The sequence below is a fragment of the Ambystoma mexicanum genome, chromosome 1p, assembly GCF_040938575.1.
Source record: "Ambystoma mexicanum isolate Mex_15411 chromosome 1p, UKY_AmexF1_1, whole genome shotgun sequence".
NCBI lineage: Eukaryota > Metazoa > Chordata > Amphibia > Caudata > Ambystomatidae > Ambystoma > Ambystoma mexicanum.
This window is the reverse complement of record NC_090921.1, coordinates 619,221,428-619,239,821: the sequence shown is the minus strand read 5'-3', so window position 1 is coordinate 619,239,821 and position 18,394 is coordinate 619,221,428. Positions and strand designations below refer to the sequence as shown.

The 18,394-nt window shown below is 51.6% G+C and overlaps 1 protein-coding gene across 3 annotated transcripts in view; it reads left to right on the top strand.

Annotated features, from left to right (window-relative positions):
* SPPL2B (signal peptide peptidase like 2B) overlaps positions 1-18,394 on the top strand; it is a 1,058,839-nt gene that overhangs the window by 413,148 nt on the left and 627,297 nt on the right. The window lies entirely within an intron of this gene.

Genomic DNA, 18,394 nt, shown 5'->3' with positions numbered 1-18,394 from the left:
TGTATAATTGTAACAGTCTCCACTCCATGCTTGCTCTGAGTGAATTAAGGCCTTGCAAGACTATTGGTAGAGATTGCAGTAAGCCCAGGACCTTTTTCCAGAGCCTACCTTCCATCCAATCCCAATCAAGATTCCACGCCTAGGATTCAACATCCATGCCGTAGGTTAATGACTGTAGAACCTTACCCGTGTAAAACTTTACCAAAGGGATTATTGAAAATCTCACATGGGAAGCAAGTTGATCTATTTTAGCTTTTAAAACATCCTCCACCCATTTTATATTCAGACTGGATGTTAATATAAAGCCCAAATTAATAGTCTCCAGGACCAATTCGATCCGTTTGGACTTCATAAACCGCTTGGGTGCCAACCTCATAATACTGGTGTGGTCAGGCTCAATCACCATTTCGTTCACAAATGCATAATTCGAGATGGGTCTGTTAGGGAGAATTCTCATTTATGGCTAATTTCCCTCACCTAGTGAGTCCCCCAGCAGCTTTGCTGGACTTCTGGAGTTTATTTTTTTCCACTTGGTAAGAGTATGATCTTTTCCTCACTCTTAACTGTGTTTTGCCATGTGTATTTTTCTGTTTTTGTGATTGTGAACTCTGAAGTACAGCACTTCAGTAGCTCCCTTCTTTTGTGTGTCACACAGCACCTTCAGTTCCGTGGCACAGGGTTGTCTTTGAGACTTCCCCCCTCCCCCCGACTCCGTTTCTGAGGCTGACTACAGTCCCCCAGAAAAAGGTAAAGTTGCCATTAACTTTACTTAGTCAATCTACCACAAATCCAGTACACCCCATCTTCAATGGAGTACCGGAAAGGGTTAATTCGTATCCCTTTTTATCTGTACCTCCTAGAGCATTGTTTCGCTCTTAACATTTCGACTTGGCTGGTGGCAGTGGTATCTACCCTAACATTTCTACCGCGATTATATTAGATAAACGTGGTATTGTTCTTGGCTATTATGTTAGCCTCGAACATAAACCCGCTTGACCAAATTGTCTTTCTTTTGGCTCCGGTTGGGTTTATTCGCCATTTCTTTTTCTTAAAGTCCTTCTTGTGTTTTACTTTGCGCGGCAAACTAGGTTCGACTTCTTTGTTCACTGCCTTTTGGTGGGCTTCTGCTCAGAAGCCCTCCACCAGGCGCCTGGGTGTCTAGGTGGGCTGAATGTGAGGGAGGGGTGTAGTCACCCCCTGCACAGGGTATCCTAGAAAACCCAAGTCGCACTTTGCCATGATTGGCTGAGGTGGTTGTCCAGGCTGGACAACCCCCCTGCTGGGTGATTGACAGCCAGGCTGTGTGAATGGGGGTTTTGCGCATAAAAGGCAGGTCTCTTGGGCCAGAAGTCAGAGAGTCGCCTCTGGAACTACAAGGAACCAAAGAGAAGCGGAGAGAATAACGACTGCTGCAACTACCCCGTCCCGGTGAAGCCCAGCTGCAGTCCTGAGCTATCTACCCTTCAACAAACTAAGAGGAGATCAAGTCTTGGCCTGGTGGGGATAACCAGCTCATCTTCCACAGCCAGAGGACCCTTTTCCTTGATCGAAATCACTGCACAATGCTGTAGTGGTCCGGATAGCCATTTGAAGAGCCTCTCCTGTTTTTAAGGAGCGCACCTTTTATTCATTGTCGCTGCTGCTGGCTTCATCCCTATGTGGTGCAGACCCCCTTCAGATGTCCTCCTTCACAACGAAGCTCCAGGAATCGTGGGTCTGCGGAAACCAACAGGAACAACTGCCAGGGCACCAGCTGCACCATTGGAATAAGGTACTGTGTTCTACTTGAGGAAACTGGGTGAACCCCTTTTCTTCATCTCCAAGGCTTTCCCTTGTCTTCCCTCCTTCTTATAACTTTTGCTTCCGAACATTGACAATATCGAAGTACTCTTGGCTACGTTGAATCGTGAACTGTCTGACTGTGTGATCTTCGGCAACAGGCCCCCGGTGTCACTTGACCCTTGCTCCGGTCCTTTGACTCTTGAACTCCTGTCTCTGAGTGCTTCTTGATTCTGTCTGCCTAACCAAAATATTGCCTGTGATTTTTGCCTCCAATTCCCTGTGGGTATCTCCGGTGCGAAGTGTGTTTTTGCCCCGGTAGCATTTCATCTCACAGATACGCGTTTAATTAGTAGACCGAACTGTCAAAAAGTGATCGTAATCGTGTTCGCGGTTACGTGTTTGGTTCGTAATGCCGGTTCCTCCAAACACAGGGTACTTACCTTGAGACATACTGTACAAAGTGAAGTGGTTAGTTGTAGTATATTTGACGTGTGGTTTGTGTTTAAGTTTAATAGAATTGTTGTGTTTATAAAAAAGGGTTTAAAAATAAAATGTACTTATATTTCGAAGGGATTGTGTCCTCCGACGTATTCCTTATCTTTGAGAATACGTTTCTAGCTTGCTGGCCTCGGAATTTTTTTCTGTAGAGGGCGCTGCACGTCGACGTCCGCTGAGTCGTATCGGCGCCGAAGTCACCATGCCCATAAATAGCCACGCGCTGCGTCCGTTGCTCAGTTTCGTGGGGCCTCGGAACGTCGTTGCTCAGTTCAGTCAGGATAACTATTTCTACTCGAATATACCTTATCGTTCTCGATGGCTTCTTCATCAGAACCGACAACGCCGCGATCCGGCTTCAAGAAATGTCGAGACTGCGGTAAAAAAATGTCAATAATGTATCCACACAGGATCTGCTTATGGTGGTTGGGATCCGAGCACCATTGTTCGGAGTGTGAGGACTGCATGTCCATGACAGCGAAAGCCTTGTAGGAGCGCAAGGGGAAGCTCGAGAGGTAAGTCAGTCAAAACCTCCTCGAAAGTTTCGTCGGCTGAGTCGAGGCATTCGTCTCCTCGACGTCAAACATTCATATTCTAGATCTCGAAGCAGCTCCCACCATTCGTCAAGATCAAGACACTCAAAAAAGAGACGTCTAAGGTCCCATTCCTCGTTGTCTTCTGTGTCCCCAGAAAGAGTCTCCTGTCCTGCTAAACACAGTTCTCAAGCTGAGTGGGAGGAATTCCGAAAGAAAATGTGAAGCGTCTTCGAGCACGCGGTCTCGACCCCCTCGAAGACAGCTGAGGGCGATACCCCGGGTAAAAAACCCAAAAAATCAAAACGCTGCGAGTCGCAGCACCCGGCGAAACATTCCACCCGAGAGCGCCATGAGCCATCGTGTAGAAAGGCACCGTCTTCGACGATTCCTTCGACGCACGGATCGGCGCCGTGGTCGAAGGGTTCCTCGATGCATCGGTCAATCGACTCGACGCCATCGTCGACGCCGATGAAAGAGAGGACCAAGGCCACTCCACAGCCAACGGTGATTTCAAGGGCCTCCGGCACGACGCCGAGACCGTCGTCGATGCCCTCGAGTAGGATCCCGATCCTCTGTAGTTCTTCGAGACCCCTTCCAGTTTTTTTCGACGCCGTTTTCGGCGCGTTCGAAGCCTGTTACATCGGCATCGACGTTTTCTCGTCCAATAACGATGAGTTTGGCTCGTTCTGCCTTAGAGATGGGTTTTACTCCATTTCAGAGGTCAGAGTACCCTGGACTTTCTTCAATTTATAAAGAGGGGGAAGATTCTGACCAGGAAACATTCAGGTTACAGAGGACCACACTGCCTATTGCAGAGGATTTCACCTCTGACGAAAGAAGGCTGAAGGACCTACAGGAGTCACTACATGAGGCAAGTGGGCTGGACACTTCCCCAGAAGTGCAATTTGTTAAGCCAGACCCAGGGGAACATGCCGAAACACCCTATAGAACCCTGATGGCAAGAATTATTGAGTTTATGGGTTGGTCTGCGCCTTCACCTGTTTTTCAACAGGATGACCTAACAGATATATTAGACAAAGGCCCACAGGAGGACCCGGTGGTCCCCTTCCATGCAGCTTTACAAAGGAAAATTGCATCTAATTGGGAAACTCCCGAAGTTATCCCTGCAGTCAATAAAAGATTGTCAACCAAGTATAGGGTAGCGGCTGCTGACCCTGAATACTTATCAAAACACCCGACTCCAGAGAGCCTGGTGGTTCAAGCGGCAACTTCATCTAGCAGTAGGACCGCTTACCCTACTGTCCCACAGGATAGAGATGACAAGAGGTACGACTCTATGGCGAAGAAAGTTTTCTCTGCCTGTAGTATGGTGTTGAAGTCCATCAACGCCACCTGTACGCTCGCCAGGTTCAATCACACACTATGGGTGTGTGCTTCATCAGCGGCTGACTGCATACCCGAAGGAGAGGAAAAGGAAGCCTTCCTTAACATTATTAAAGATGGCAAGGATGCCATGTGCGAATCACTTCAAACTGGCATCGATTCCGCTGACAGTATCAGCAGGTCCATGGCGGCAAGTACAACAATCCGCAGGCATGCGTGGTTGCGAAAGTCAGGCTTTGCTCCAGATGTACAGCCCAGACTTTTGAATATGCCGTTTGACGGCTCTTCTTTATTGGAGAAAAAGGCCGATGACAGTCTTGAAAAGTTAGACTTCTAAAGCAGCAGCAAAATCTTTAGGAGCTGCTATCCGCCAACCTTCTTTTCGCCCCTCAGGAACCTCTGGAAGAAGAAAGTCCTTTCGCAATTATTCTGCATTCGGGAAAGGCAGAGGACAGCTGGCTCAAAGAGGCCAAAGGAGATCCACCCAAGGTGGACGGGTCAAAAGTACTAAGGCCGCAGCAGCAGCAGGTGCCTCTTTACCCTCTGCATCTGCATCAGCCGCCCCCAAACCACTCTGAGGCCTTTCCACACAATACACCTATAGGGGGCCGGTTAACTCCATCTGACGGAATGGCAGGCTATAATGTCAGATGCTTGGGCATTGGAAACAGTTGGCCAAGGTTACTGCCTACCCTTTCTACACATTCATCAGTCATCCACCGGGGAACAGCTCTCTGAAAGTTTCAGATCCGCTCCTCTTGCAGGAAAAGTATAGACCTGCTAGAGAAAGGTGCCATAGAACCGGTACCTGTAGCGGAAAGGAACAAGGGCTGGTACTCCCCCTACTTTCTCATACCAAAGAAGGACGGATGACTGAGACCCATCCTGGACTTACGAGAATTGAACAAGTTCCTCAGGAAGGACAAGTTCAAGATGGTAACTCTCTCTCAGATCCTTCAGGCCCTCCAGCTCCAGGACTGGCTGGTATCTCTGGACCTTCGGGATGCTTATTTCCATGTGCCAATCCATCTCAAACACAGGAAATGCCTGAAGTTCGCAATTGGCGACTCTCATTATCAATTTCGAGTTCTGCCATTTGGGCTGACCTCCGCCCCGAGGGTCTTCACCAAGCTGATGTCGGTAGTGACGGCGAGTCTGAGGGAAGGGATCCACGTCTACCCCTACCTGGACGACTGGCTGATCAGGGCTGTATCTTCAGAACAGGCCCAGGCCCAGCTACATTATGTCTGCCACTTCCTTCACAGACTGGGCTTCTCCCTCAATTTAAAGAAGTCACAGATGATACCATCACAGAGACTCCAGTTCATTGGAGCGGTTCTGGACACTTCCCTGGGAAAAGCCTCGCCACCAGAGGTGAGGGCTCAAGATATTCTACAGATGGTCACCAAGTTTCAAAATGCCCAACGTCTCCCAGCCTTCGACTTTTTGAGGTTGCTAGGCCTCATGGCATCCTGCATCTTCTTTGTGCCAGAGGCTCGCCTGAGAATGAGATCCCTTCAGTGGGCGCTGAGAAGTCAGTGGTTGCAATTCTCAGGGAGAATGACAGATCTCCTCCGGATTCCGGACAAGGTAGCCCGCGACCTTCAATCGTGGGCCTATCCAGAGAACATCTTGAAAGGAGAACTGTTTTGGCAACCATGGCCGGAGATGACAGTAGTCACAGACGCCTCACTCACGGGCTGGGGAGCCCATGCCAACGACTTGACCATCAGCGGTCTTTGGTCTCCATCGGAGTCCAGACTACACATCAACCTATTAGAGCTGAGAGCAATCAGACTAGCGCTGAAAGCTTTCCTGCCATGAGTACAGGGGAGAAATGTCCTGATAATGACGGACAACACGGTTGCCATGCACTACCTCAACAAAAGAGGTGGTGTAGGATCACTGCCACTGTGCAGAGAGGCGATGCAGCTCTGGTTTTGGGCAATCCAAGAAGGAATCTCTCTATTGGCTGTCCACCTAGCCGGAGAGAAGAACTTGACAGCGGACGCTCTGAGCAGGCAGAGCACAGTCTCCCACGAGTGGGAGCTAGCTCAGGAAGTCCTTCAAGAGATCTTCACCCTTTGGGGAACCCCTCAGTTGGATCTGTTCGCCACAAGCAACAACAAGAAGTGCGATCTGTTCTGTTCAAGGGAATTTCCCCCGAGAGGAGCTCTAGGAGATGCGTTCGTAGTGGACTGGGAGTTTCCACTCCTTTAGGCATTCCCTCCAGTCCGTTATTCCTCAAATGATCAGGAGGTTGAACAGATTCCGGAAAACCATGATCCTAATTCCGTAGAACGTGGTACCCGGACCTTCTAGATATGTCCATCTGTCCTCCAATCCGTCTTCCACTCAAAGAGAATCTTCTCTCGCAGAAGGGAGGTCAGGTTCTCCATCCAGACACCAGAACCCTCAACCTTCACGCTTGGCTTCTGAAAGGTTGAGGTACAAGGATTGGGATCTCCCTGATGACGTCATGGAGGTGTTGCTTTTGGCCAGAAGACCGGCAACAAAGTCTTTATACCGCTGCCGTTGGAACAAATTTTGCAGCTGGTTTAGGGAAGAGAATATCGACCCTTTTTCATGTGGTACACCAACAGTGTTATCGTTTCTACTCTACTTGGCAAACTCAGGCCTTCAAGTGGGCACTGTAAAAGGCTATCTTGCAGCGCTTCTATCTTCAAGCTAACTGCGGAGGAACCATCGTATTTCAAAATTCCTCTAGTGGTACAATTTCTCAAGGGACTAATGTTTACCCTCCAAAACCATTCCAGGTTCCCTTATGGGACTTAAATTTAGTCTTAAACTTCTTAATGGGCACTCCATTTGAACCACTTCACTCTTGCGCGCTGAGATTTCTCACGCTTAAAACTGTCCTATTGGTAGCACTAACATCTGCTAGGAGGGTGAGCGAGCTACAAGCTCTCTCCTGTAAACCCCTACATACAATCTTCCACAAGGACAAAGTTGTCCTACAGGTGAAGCCTAATTTCCTCCCAAAGGTGGTTTCTGAATTTCATATTACTCAGAAAATTACCTTGCCTTCGTTCTACCCACATCCCCATCCGGGGAAAGAGGAGGAAAGGCTGGACCCTAGGCGAGCTCTCGGCTTTTACATCAGCAGAATGGCTAGGACCAGGCAAGCAGACCAACTGTTTGTAGGATACTCAGGTCACAAGTTGGGACTACCCATAACAAAACAAACCATCTCCAGGTGGATTATTTTGGCCATCCTGGAATGTTATAGACTAGCAGGGAAAGAGCCACCCCAAAATCTCAGGGCTCATTCAACCAGGGGTATCGCAGCCTCTTCGGCTCTCCAAAGACGGGTACCGGTCCGGGACATATGTGTGGCTGCCACATGGTTGTCCGCACATACATTCACAAAATTTTACAATCTGGATTCTTCCACTGCTCAAGAGACCAGATTTTGCAAGGCCGTATTACATTCGGTCCATCCCTAAAGGGATACATAACACTCTCACTCCCACCTCCAATTACAAGCCACTGCTATGGGAGTCTATCAAAGATAAGGAATACGTCGGAGGACACAATCCCTTCGAAGAACAAGTTACTTCTTACCTGGTAACGTTCTTTCGACGGGATGTTCCTCCGACGTATTCCTTATCGCCCCTCCCAACCATTCCCGCAGTGATAACTTCCCTTGTGGCTGCAGCTTACACTGCTTCAAGGTCAATAACCAATTCAGGCATGACTTTTCTTATGCTACAAAACGGAACTGAGCAACGGACGCAGCGCGTGGCTATTTATGGGCATGGTGACGTCGGCGCCGATACGGTGGCCGTCGAAGGACATCGACTTGGCAGACGTCGACGCGCAGCGCCCTCTACAGAAAAAATTTCCGAGGCCAGCAAGCTGGAAACGTATTATCAAAGATAAGGAATACGTCAGAGGAACATCCCGTCGAAAGAACGTTACCAGGTAAGAAGTAACTTGTTCTTTTCTACCTGAAACCTTGAGTCAGTGTTTGCTTGAGTCACAGTAATTGTGGTCCCTTTGTGTAATCTCTGCTACTGCTCATATACTCTTGAGATAAGCCTGGCTGCTCCGCCACTGCTACCACTCTGACATAGTCGTACAGGCTTGTACCAAATGTAAAACTTGTATTGCCACCTGTAGTCTTAATTGTGTGTAGTGGTCCCTAAGCGCACTGCACAGGATTCTGCCTAACAGGCTGTGAACAATTGTTGGATTCCTCTAGGGGCATAGTCCACCACTAATAAATCGTCTGTGTAGGCCACCCAATTAAGCCTACACATATCGATTTTAGGACTTGCGAACGCATGTTTACTGCATCATTCAACCAAACTAGATATAATCTTTGTTCGTATAGGTTGCGTGAGATGTCCCAGTGTATCTAATCTGACTTGAATTGTGGTATCCTTGTGAAGGTGTATCAGAATCGCTAGTAGGCTCAAAGGAATTTCCCCAGTCTTTCAACTTGGCCCACAACCGATTTCTATTCACTGCACCAAACGCTTTACAATGTACTAGTGCCACCTAAGGGTTGCTCGCCAGCCATGCATGATCTCTCAGCATGTTCACTGTGAACCTATTTAAAGAAGTTGACAGACCCCTCCTAAAACCAATTTGGGCCCTGTCTTGGATCCCTTTCCCCAGATCTCCAATTCCATTAATACTGCACACGCAAAAACGTTGCTATATACATCAAGATGGACGATTGGTCGATAGTTCCGATCTGCGCGACAGCCCTTCTTGTAAATGGGAATCACTACAGCGTTCTTCCAACTCTCCGGACAATGTCTAATTATATTTTCAAAGAGAGCATAAAGAATGGTGGTCCAAGAGTCCGGCTCAGCCTTCAGAATAGCATTTGATAGACCATTTGGCCCTGCTGCCCTAGAACCCGATCACTTTATTAAATTTCCCATCACTGTTAAGGAAACGCATCAGGACCATGGCACCACCAAAGATAGGCTTGCACCATCTCTGGCATTGCTGCAAAAAAAATATCCGAAATGTGAGTCGTCCAAAGATCTTCTGACACAGTTTCGAGGGGATTGGGTCCTCCGACGTATTCCATATCTATGACAGTAATCACCACAGCTGTGCTGCTTTGGAAAATTTTCGGCTCCTGCGTCGATGACGTCGATACGCTGTCCTTGAGGGCCTCTGTCGAGCCGACATCACCGGATGTTATAAGTAGGACGCACGACGCCCGTAGCCACAGTTCCGTTTTTTCCGTGAACGTGTTGGCTTCGGAGATCTCGGTGCGCCTCGGTTCTACTGAATCCAATTCCTTTGGTTCTTCGAACCTGTTCGTTTGTGTATTAACATGTCGTCTTCGGCTTCTTCCACCCCGTGGTCGGGTTTTAAGAAGTGTCGGGTTTGCGGGTCCAAGATGTCGTTGACGGACACGCACAACGCTTGCCTCTGGTGCCTCGGGGAGGACCACGATACGGATGACTGTGTCGACTGCCAGTCGCTTACATCGAAGGCCTTGCGGGAGCGTAAGAAGAAGCTGTCAGCGGGTAAGGTTGCCAAACCCCAGAAGTCGCGATCCACTGGACTTTCGACAGACGATTCGAGGGGCGACTCTCCGCATCGTCGTCTTGAGTCCGGGGGGGTCTCTGTCCAGGAGTCGGTCTCGCCATTCCTCTGCCTCTTTGAGGCACTCACGGAAGCGCCGTCACAGGTCGCCTTCCCCGTCCTCATCCGAGGACTCCGCCTGTCGGCGGGTTGCTTGTCGCAGCAAGCGTTCCACTCCTGAGGAATGGGATTTGTTCCGGCAGGAGATGATGGCGATTTTTCAGTCGCCGGGCTCTGTTCTGTCCGTGCCATCGAAAGACGCCGGCTGTGAGCGTGCTAGAGACGCCAATCATGCGCCTTCAGGCTTGAGCGGTCGTCGCGACCACCGGGCGCCTTCGAGGTCCCGGTCGGACAATGTTGGTTGCTCTAAACATGCCCGTTCCAGGTCCTTGACGCCCTCGAGACCGTTGGAGCCTGTGAAGTCTTCGAGGAAGACATCGACGCCTTTGGCGCCAAGGTCGTCGAGGGACTCTCGAGCCTCCACCTCTGAGGAAGCCGTCGACGCCATCGGCGCCCAGGCTGTCGAAGGACACGCTCGGGGCTCCACCCACGAGGACTGTGTCGACGCCGTCGAAGTTGTCGGCGCCGCCACACTCGACATCGACGCCGATTCCCTCGATGCCTTTCGAGGCTGCTTTGTCAGAGGTACCCCGTGGCACGGTGGAACCCCCCCCCCCCCCGAAAGGCTCTGGCCAAGGCAAAAAATGTCTTTGTCCCTTTTTCTGTGCCCTCCTTCCAACCTCTGGATTATATTTCTGAAGGGGATTAGGGGTCTGAGGAAGGTATGGTGCCTGAGGAGGTGCCTGATGAGATTTTGTCTGGTCAAAGCCAGATTGAAGAGCTGCGTCAGTCGCTGCACAATGCCAGTGGTCTGGACACCTCTCCGGAGGTGGAATTCTGCAAGCCTGAGCCTGGCACCCATGCCGAGTCCTCGTACCGGTGCCTTATGTCGAGGGTCACGGAATACTTGGGGTGGTCTGCGCCACCTGTGGATTTTCTGCAGGATGACCTGACAGACATCCTCGACCAAGGTCCTCCAACTGACCCGGTACTGCCTTTCCATATGGCTTTGCAAAAAAGAGTGGCGGCGGCTTGGACTGCCCCGGAGAGTCTCCCAGTAGTAAGCAAATCTTTGTTGCAAAAATACCACCCAGCCAGTAGCGACCCCTGTTACTTGACCACGCACCCCACTCCGGAGAGTTTGGTGGTGCAGGCGACTACGGCTGCAGCAAAGCAGGCGTTGTATCCTACCATCCCTCCTAATAGGGACGACAAGCGTTTTGATGGCTGGGCGAAGAAAGTGTTTTCTTCAGGGGGTATGGCTTCACAGGCAGCCAACTCTGTGTGTGCCTTGTCACGTTTCACGCACACTCTGTGGAACTGTATTTCATTGGCGGCTGAACATATTCCCGAAGGGGAGGGACAGGATGGTTTTCTTGCTATTGTACAGGATGGCAAGGATGCTATGTGTGAGTCCATTCAGTCGGGTCTGGACATGGCGGATTGTGTCAGCCGCTCCATGGTGGCGAGCACCGTAATACGCAGGTTTGTGTGGTTGCGGAAGACAGGGTTTGCTCCTGATGTGCAAGCCCGGCTCCTCAACATGCCCTTTGATGGTGAACATCTTTTTGGCAGCAAGGCTGACGAGAGCCTTGAAAGGTGGCAGACCTCAAAAGCTGCAGCGAAGTCATTGAGCGCTGCAGTTCGAGAACCTCTGCTTTTTCGTCCTAGGGGACAGCAATGGAGGGGAGGTTCCTTTCGATATTACTCATCCTTTAGTAAATCGAGAGGAGCTGCAAGTCAAAGGGGCCACCGTAGGAGTGCCAGAGGTGGAAAACAAGGTACTCGAAGTGCCAGGGCCGCTCGGGCAGTTGCCTCTTTGCCCTCAGGCACTGCCGCTTCAGCTCAGTCATGAGGCCATGTCCCATGGTTCGCCGGTTTGGGGAAGGCTGGCGCAGCATCTTGTAGAGTGGCGTGCCATTACTTCAGATGTGTGGGTTCTGGAGATCATAGCCCACTGCTACTGTCTTCCTTTCCGGCAGAGGCCTCACGACAATCTACCAGGGAATCTCTCTTTGAAGTGTCCGGATCCGCTACTTGCGCAGGAAATTCAGTCCCTGCTGGAGAAAGAAGCAATAGAACTGGTGCCTGTAGCAGAGAGCAACAAGGGATGGTATTCCCCTTATTATTTTATTTCAAAGAAAGACGAGGGGATTGAGACCCATCATGGACTCGCACGGTTTGAACAAGCTCCTCAGGAAGGACAAGTTCAAGATGGTTACTCTTTCTGAAGTCCTCCAGACCCTTCAACTTCAGGACTGGTTGGTGTGTCTCGACCTCAAGGACGCTTACTTTCATGTGCCGATCCGTCCCAAGCACAAGAAGTACCTGAGGTTCGCGGTTGGAGACTCTCACTTTCAGTTTCGGGTCCTGCCGTTCGGATTGACCTCCGCCCGAGGGTCTTCACCAAACTCATGGTGGTGGTGGCAGCGTATCTCGGGAAAGCAGGGATTCACGTCTACCCCTACCTGGACGATTGGTTGATCAGGGCGCGCTCTCCCGAGCAAGTACTGGATCATCTGTCAGTCACCTGCCACTCCCTTCATAGGCTGGCTTCTCCCTCAACTTAAAGAAGTCCCACTTGACACCAACCCAGCGGCTCCAGGACATCGGGGCAGTGCTCGACATCCCTGGTGCTCGACATCCCTGGGGCAGTGTTTTCCTCCCGAGGTGAGGGCTCATCACATTCAGCAGATGGTGCACAAGTTTCAACACACCCAGAGTCTCCCGGCGCTCGAGTTCTTGAGGTTGCTCGGCCTCATGGCTTCCTGCATTCTTCTGGTGCCAGAGGTCAGGTTGCGGACGAGATCTCTGCAATGGGCCCTCAAGATGCAGTGGTCACAGTCCTCCGGCAGGATGTCGGACCCCGTTCAGGGGCCGCCCTCGGTCGCCCAGCACCTTCTAGGGTGGGCCGTCGAAGGCAATCTGATGAAGGGGGCTCCATTTCGGCTACCCTGGCCGGAGGTAACGATCGTGACGGACGCATCCCTCACGGGATGGGGAGCGCATGCCAACGAGTTGACCGGCAGTGGTCATTGGTCTCTGTCGGAGTCCAGACTCCATACCAATCTGTTGAAGCTGAGGGCCGTCAGGCTTGCCCTGAAGGCTTTTCTGCCGACTGTGCAAGGGAAGAATGTCCTGATTCTGACGGACTACATGGTGGCCATGCACTACCTCAACAAAAAGTGGGGAGCAGGGTCACTTCCTCTGTGCAGGGAGGCGATGCAGCTCTGGTTCTGGGCCATCCAGCACAAAGTTTCGATCTCGACGGTTCATCTGGCCGGAGACGAAAACGAGACGGCTGACGCTCTGAGGAGCCAGAGCACGATCTCTCATGAGTGGGAGCTAGCTCAGTATATTCTCCTGGAGATCTTTGCCCTTTGGGGGACCCCTCAAGTGGATCTTTTCGCCTCCGGTGTCAACCGGAAGTGCGAAAGGTTCTGCTTGCGGGAATTTCCTCCAAGAGGAGCCTTAGGAGACGCGTTCGTGGTGGAGTGGTCCTTCCCACTGCTGTACGCGCTTTCTTCAGTCCCCGTCATCCCACAAGGGCTGCGGATGTTACGGAGGTTCGGTTCCCGGATGATCCTAATTGCTCCGGCTTGGGCCCGGAGGACGTGGTACCCGGACCTTCTCGACTTGTCCATCTGCCCTCCACGTCGTCTTCCCTACCGAGACAACCTGCTCTAACGGGAGGGGGGTCAGGTTCTCCATCCAGAGGTCAGATCCCTCAATCTTCATGCTTGGCTTCTGAAAGGCTGAGGTATAAGGATTGGGACCTCCCTGAAGACGTGATGGAGGTGAAGCTTAGGCCAGACGGCCGGCAACAAAGTCCCTGTACCGTTGCCATTGGAGAAAGTTCTGCGACTGGTGCAGGGTTAAGAATGTGGATCCTTTTTCATGTGACATTCCTGTGGTTCTGTCTTTTTTGCTTTCGTTGGCCCACAGGGGCCTGCAAGTGGGTAGTGTTAAAGGTTACCTGGCAGCGCTGTCTATATTTAAGCGCTTCTCTGAGGAGTGTTCCTATTTCAAAATTCCTTTAATTTCTCAGAGGACTCACTAATGTGTTTCCGCCGTCACCTTTCCAGGTGCCTGGTTGAGATTTGAAACTTGTTCTGAAATTCATTATGGGTGCTCCGTTTGAGGCTGTTAACCCTTAAAACTGTGTTTTTAGTTGCGGTCACTTCCGCTCGCAGAGTGAGTGAGTTGCAGGCACTTTTAGTTAAGTCAAACTTCACTGTGTTTCATAAGGACAGGGTTGTCCTTAGAGTTCGTCCTTCCTTCCTTTCTTCTGAAGGTGGTTTCGGAATTTCATTTTAGCCAGAAGGTTATTCTTCTGACATTTTATCCTCCTCCACATCCTGGTAAGGAAGAGGCGAGGCTCCATAGGTTGGATCCTAGGAGAGCTTAAGTTTCTACATTTCACGCATGTCCCGGGTCAGAGTGGACGATCAGCTCTTTATTGGTTACTCTGGAAGGCATTTGGGACAAGCTGTTACTAAGCAGACTTTGTCTAGATGGATTATCTTGGCAATTTCGGAATGTTAGCGCCTGGCGGGTAAAGACCCTCCGGGAGGCTTACGGGCCCATTCTACTAGGGGTATGGCTGCCTCTACTGCCCTGCAGAGGGGTGTTCCTATTCGTAACATCTGTGAAGCAGCCACATGGGCTTCGGTCCATACTTTTGTACGACACTACTCCCTAGATTCTATCCATGGGCAGGATCTGGAATTTGGCAAGGTGGTCCTTTACTCTGCAATTTGATTGGGCATTCTAAATGTCTATATTCTAATTTTTTTTTCCCTCCTCCATACATTGGTACTGCTTTGGGAGTCTGTCATAGATAGGGAATACGTCGGAGGACCCAATCCCCTCGAAGAACAAGTTACTCTCTTACCTGGTAACGCTCTTTCGATGGGATGGTCCGACGACATATTCCATATCGCTCCCTCCCTACCTGCCCCGCTACAGAATTTCTTATGCGATTGCAGCTTACGTTTCCGCAAGGCATTCTGTGGTCATACTGGCAGTGGTTTGGTGCCACACGTTCTGGGGGAAAAAACTACAACTGAGGGTACGGGCGTCGTGCGTCCTACTTCTAACATCCGCTGACGTCATTGACGCAGGACGCAGATGCCGAAAAGTTTCCGAAGCAGCACAGCTGTGGTGATTACTGTCATAGATATGGAGTACGTCGTCGGACCATCCCATCGAAAGAACGTTACCTGGTAAGAGAGTAACTTGTTCTACTCTGACAAGTAGCTTGCAACATCTTACCACCATTAATTAAAGACCAGAGCTTTCGGGTATTCTTCATTACCAATAATTCTAGCATTTGTTCGCCTTGTCTTTGGAATTTAAGAAATCTATTTCTCCTATTCCAATTTTGGTATTCGGCCAGCAATAATTCCTTTTCCCTTACAAATATCATATTCGAGGGGATTGGGTCCTCTGACGTATTCCATATCTATGACATGTAATCACCACAGCTGTGCTGCTTCGGAAACTTTTTTCTGCATCCTGATGACGTCAATGCGCCGCCGTCGAGAACCTCCTCCGACGTCATCCGATGCGATAAGTAGGACGCACGACGCCCGTAGCCTCAGTTCTGTTTTTTCCGCGAACGTGTTGCTTTGTGAATCTCGGTTAACGCCTCGACTCTTTGAGTTCTGTTCTTCTCGGTTCTTCGAACCTGTTCGGTTTTGTGAAAATCCTTTGTGTGAAGATGTCTTCTACTTCGTCTTCGACCCCGCGTCCGGGCTTCAAGAAGTGCGGGGAGTGTGGGTCCAAGATATCGGTGACAGACTCGCACAACGCCTGCCTCTGGTGCCTCGGGGAGGCCCACGACACGGATAACTGTATCGACTGCCAGTCGCTCACGTCCAAAGCCTTATGCGAACGTAAGAAGAAGTTGTCGGTAGGTCGGGTGTCCAAGCCCCGGAAGTCGAGGTCTGCGGGGCTTTCGACGGATGATTCGAGGGGTGACTCTCCGCGTCATCATCGGAAGTCTCGTGGGTCTCCTTCTAGGAGTCGGTCTCGCCACTCCTCAGCCTCTTCGAGGCATTCTCGGAAGCGCCGACACCGGTCGTCTTCCAGGTCCTCTTCGGAGGACTCTCCCCGCCACGTCGCTTACCCCTCCAGCCGTGCGACGCCGGAGGAATGGGCTTCCTTCGGGAAGAAAATGCTGGCGATTCTTGAGTCGCAGGGTACTAAGCCGTCCGCGCCCCCGAGTGGGGTCGGTCGTGAGAGGTCGAGAGACACCGCTCCCAAGAGTGGTCGGCACGAGTCACGGGTGAGGTCCCGTTCGGACAAGGAGACTCGTTCTCGACATACCCGTTCCAGGTCCCGGTCCTCGACGCGTTGGAGACCGTGTGCACCTGTGAGGTCTTCGAGGAAGACATCGACGTCTGAGGCGTCGAGGGCGTCGACAGGCTTTCTCGAGGCTCCGGCTCCGAGGAAGTCGTCGACGCTCAGGTCGTCGAAGGACACGCTCAGGGCTCCGGCTTCGAGGGCTGTGTCGACGCCGCCGATGCTGGCGGCGCTGCATCCAACGTCGACGCCGATCCTCTCGGCGCCGATGCCTGTTCTCTTGACGCCGGCGCCGATTCGCTCGACGCCATCGACGCCTTTCGTGTTGGAGGTACCCCGTGGCACGGGGGAACCCCCTAGGAAGGCTCTGGTTAAGAGCAAGCACTCTCGGGTGCCTTCTTTTCGCCACCTGGAATATATTTCAGAGGTGGATGAGGATTCTGATGGCCTGGTTCCTAGTCAGGTTCCAGATGAAATTGTCTCGGGCCATAGTCAGTTTGACGATTTGAGGCAGTCACTGCATGATGCCAGTGGACTGGACACCTCTCCGGAGGTGGAGTTTTGTAGGCCTGAGCCTGGCTCTCATGCTGATTCCTCGTACCGGCGCTTTATGGCTAGGGTTTCTGAGTACTTGGGATGGTCTGCTCCCCCAGGGGAGTTTATGCAGGATGATCTAATGGACATCCTTGATGTTGGTCCCCCAACTGACATGGTACTGCCGTTCCATATGGCTTTACAGAGAAGGGTGGCGGCGGCTTGGACTGCTCCGGAGAGTCTCCCGGCGGTGGGCAAATCCTTGTCGCGAAAATACCGTCCAGCCAGTAGCGACCCCTGCTACTTGACCAGGCACCCCACTCCGGAGAGTTTGGTGGTGCAGGCAGCCACGGCCCCGGCAAAGCAGGCGTCGTACCCTACCATCCCTCCTGATAGGGACGACAAACGTTTTGATGGCTGGGCGAAGAAAGTCTTTTCTTCTGGTGGTATGGCGCTTCAGGCGGCCAACTCCATTTGTGCCTTGTCTCGGTTCACACACACTCTGTGGAACTGTGTTGCGTTAGCGGCTGAACATATTCCCGAAGGGGACGAACGGGATGGTTTCCTTGCTATGGTCCAGGATGGTAAGGATGCCATGTGTGAGTCCGTTCAGTCGGGTTTCGACTTAGCTGAATGCGTCAGTAGGTCCATGGCGGCGAGCACCGTGATACGCAGGTTTGCGTTGTTGCGGAAGTCTGGGTTTGCTCCTGATGTGCAGTCCCGGCTCCTCAACATGCCCTTTGACGGTGAACACCCTTTTGGCAGCAAGGCTGACGAGAGCCTTGAGAGGTTGCAGACCTCAAAAGCTGCAGCGAAGTCGTTGGGCGCTGCAGTTCGCCAACCTCTGCCTTTTCGTCCTAGGGGACAGCAGTGGAGGGGTGGTTCCTTTCGCTATTACTCGTCCTTCAGTAAAGCGAGAGGAGCTGGCAGTCAAAGAGGCCAACGCAGGGGTACCAGAGGTGGACGACAGGGTACCCGTGGTGCCAAGGCCACTCGGGCAGTTGCCTCTTTGCCCTCAGGTAACGCCGCAGCTGCTCCCTCTCAGTCATGAGGCCATGTCCCATGGTTCGCCAGTTGGGGTAAGGCTGGCGCAGCATCTTGTAGAGTGGCAAGCCATTACTTCAGATGTGTGGGTTCTGGAGATCATAACCCACGGCTACTGTCTTCCCTTTCGGCACAGGCCTCGCGACAATCCACCGGGGAACCTCTCTTTGCAGAGTCCGGATCCGCTCCTTGCGCAGGAAATTCGAGCCCTGCTGGAGAAAGGCGCTATAGAACTGGTGCCTGTAGCGGAGAGGAACAAGGGATGGTATTCCCCTTATTTTTTGATTTCGAAGAAAGACGGGGGATTGAGACCCATCATGGACTTGCGCGGTTTGAACAGACTCCTCAGGAAGGACAAGTTCAAGATGTTTACTCTCTCTCAAGTCCTCCAGGCCCTTCAGCTTCAGGACTGGTTGGTGTCACTCGACCTCAAGGATGCTTACTTCCATGTGCCGATCCATCCCAAGCACAAGAAGTACCTGAGGTTCGCGGTTGGCGACTCGCACTTTCAGTTTCGGGTCCTGCCGTTCGGATTGAACTCCGCCCCGAGGGTTTTCACCAAGCTCATGGTGGTGGTGGCAGCGCATCTCAGGCAAGGGGGGATTCACGTCTACCCCTACCTGGACGATTGGTTGATCAGGGGGTGCTCTCCCGAGCAAGTCCTGGATCATCTGTCCGTCACCTGCCACTCCCTTCACAGGCTGGGCTTCTCCCTCAAT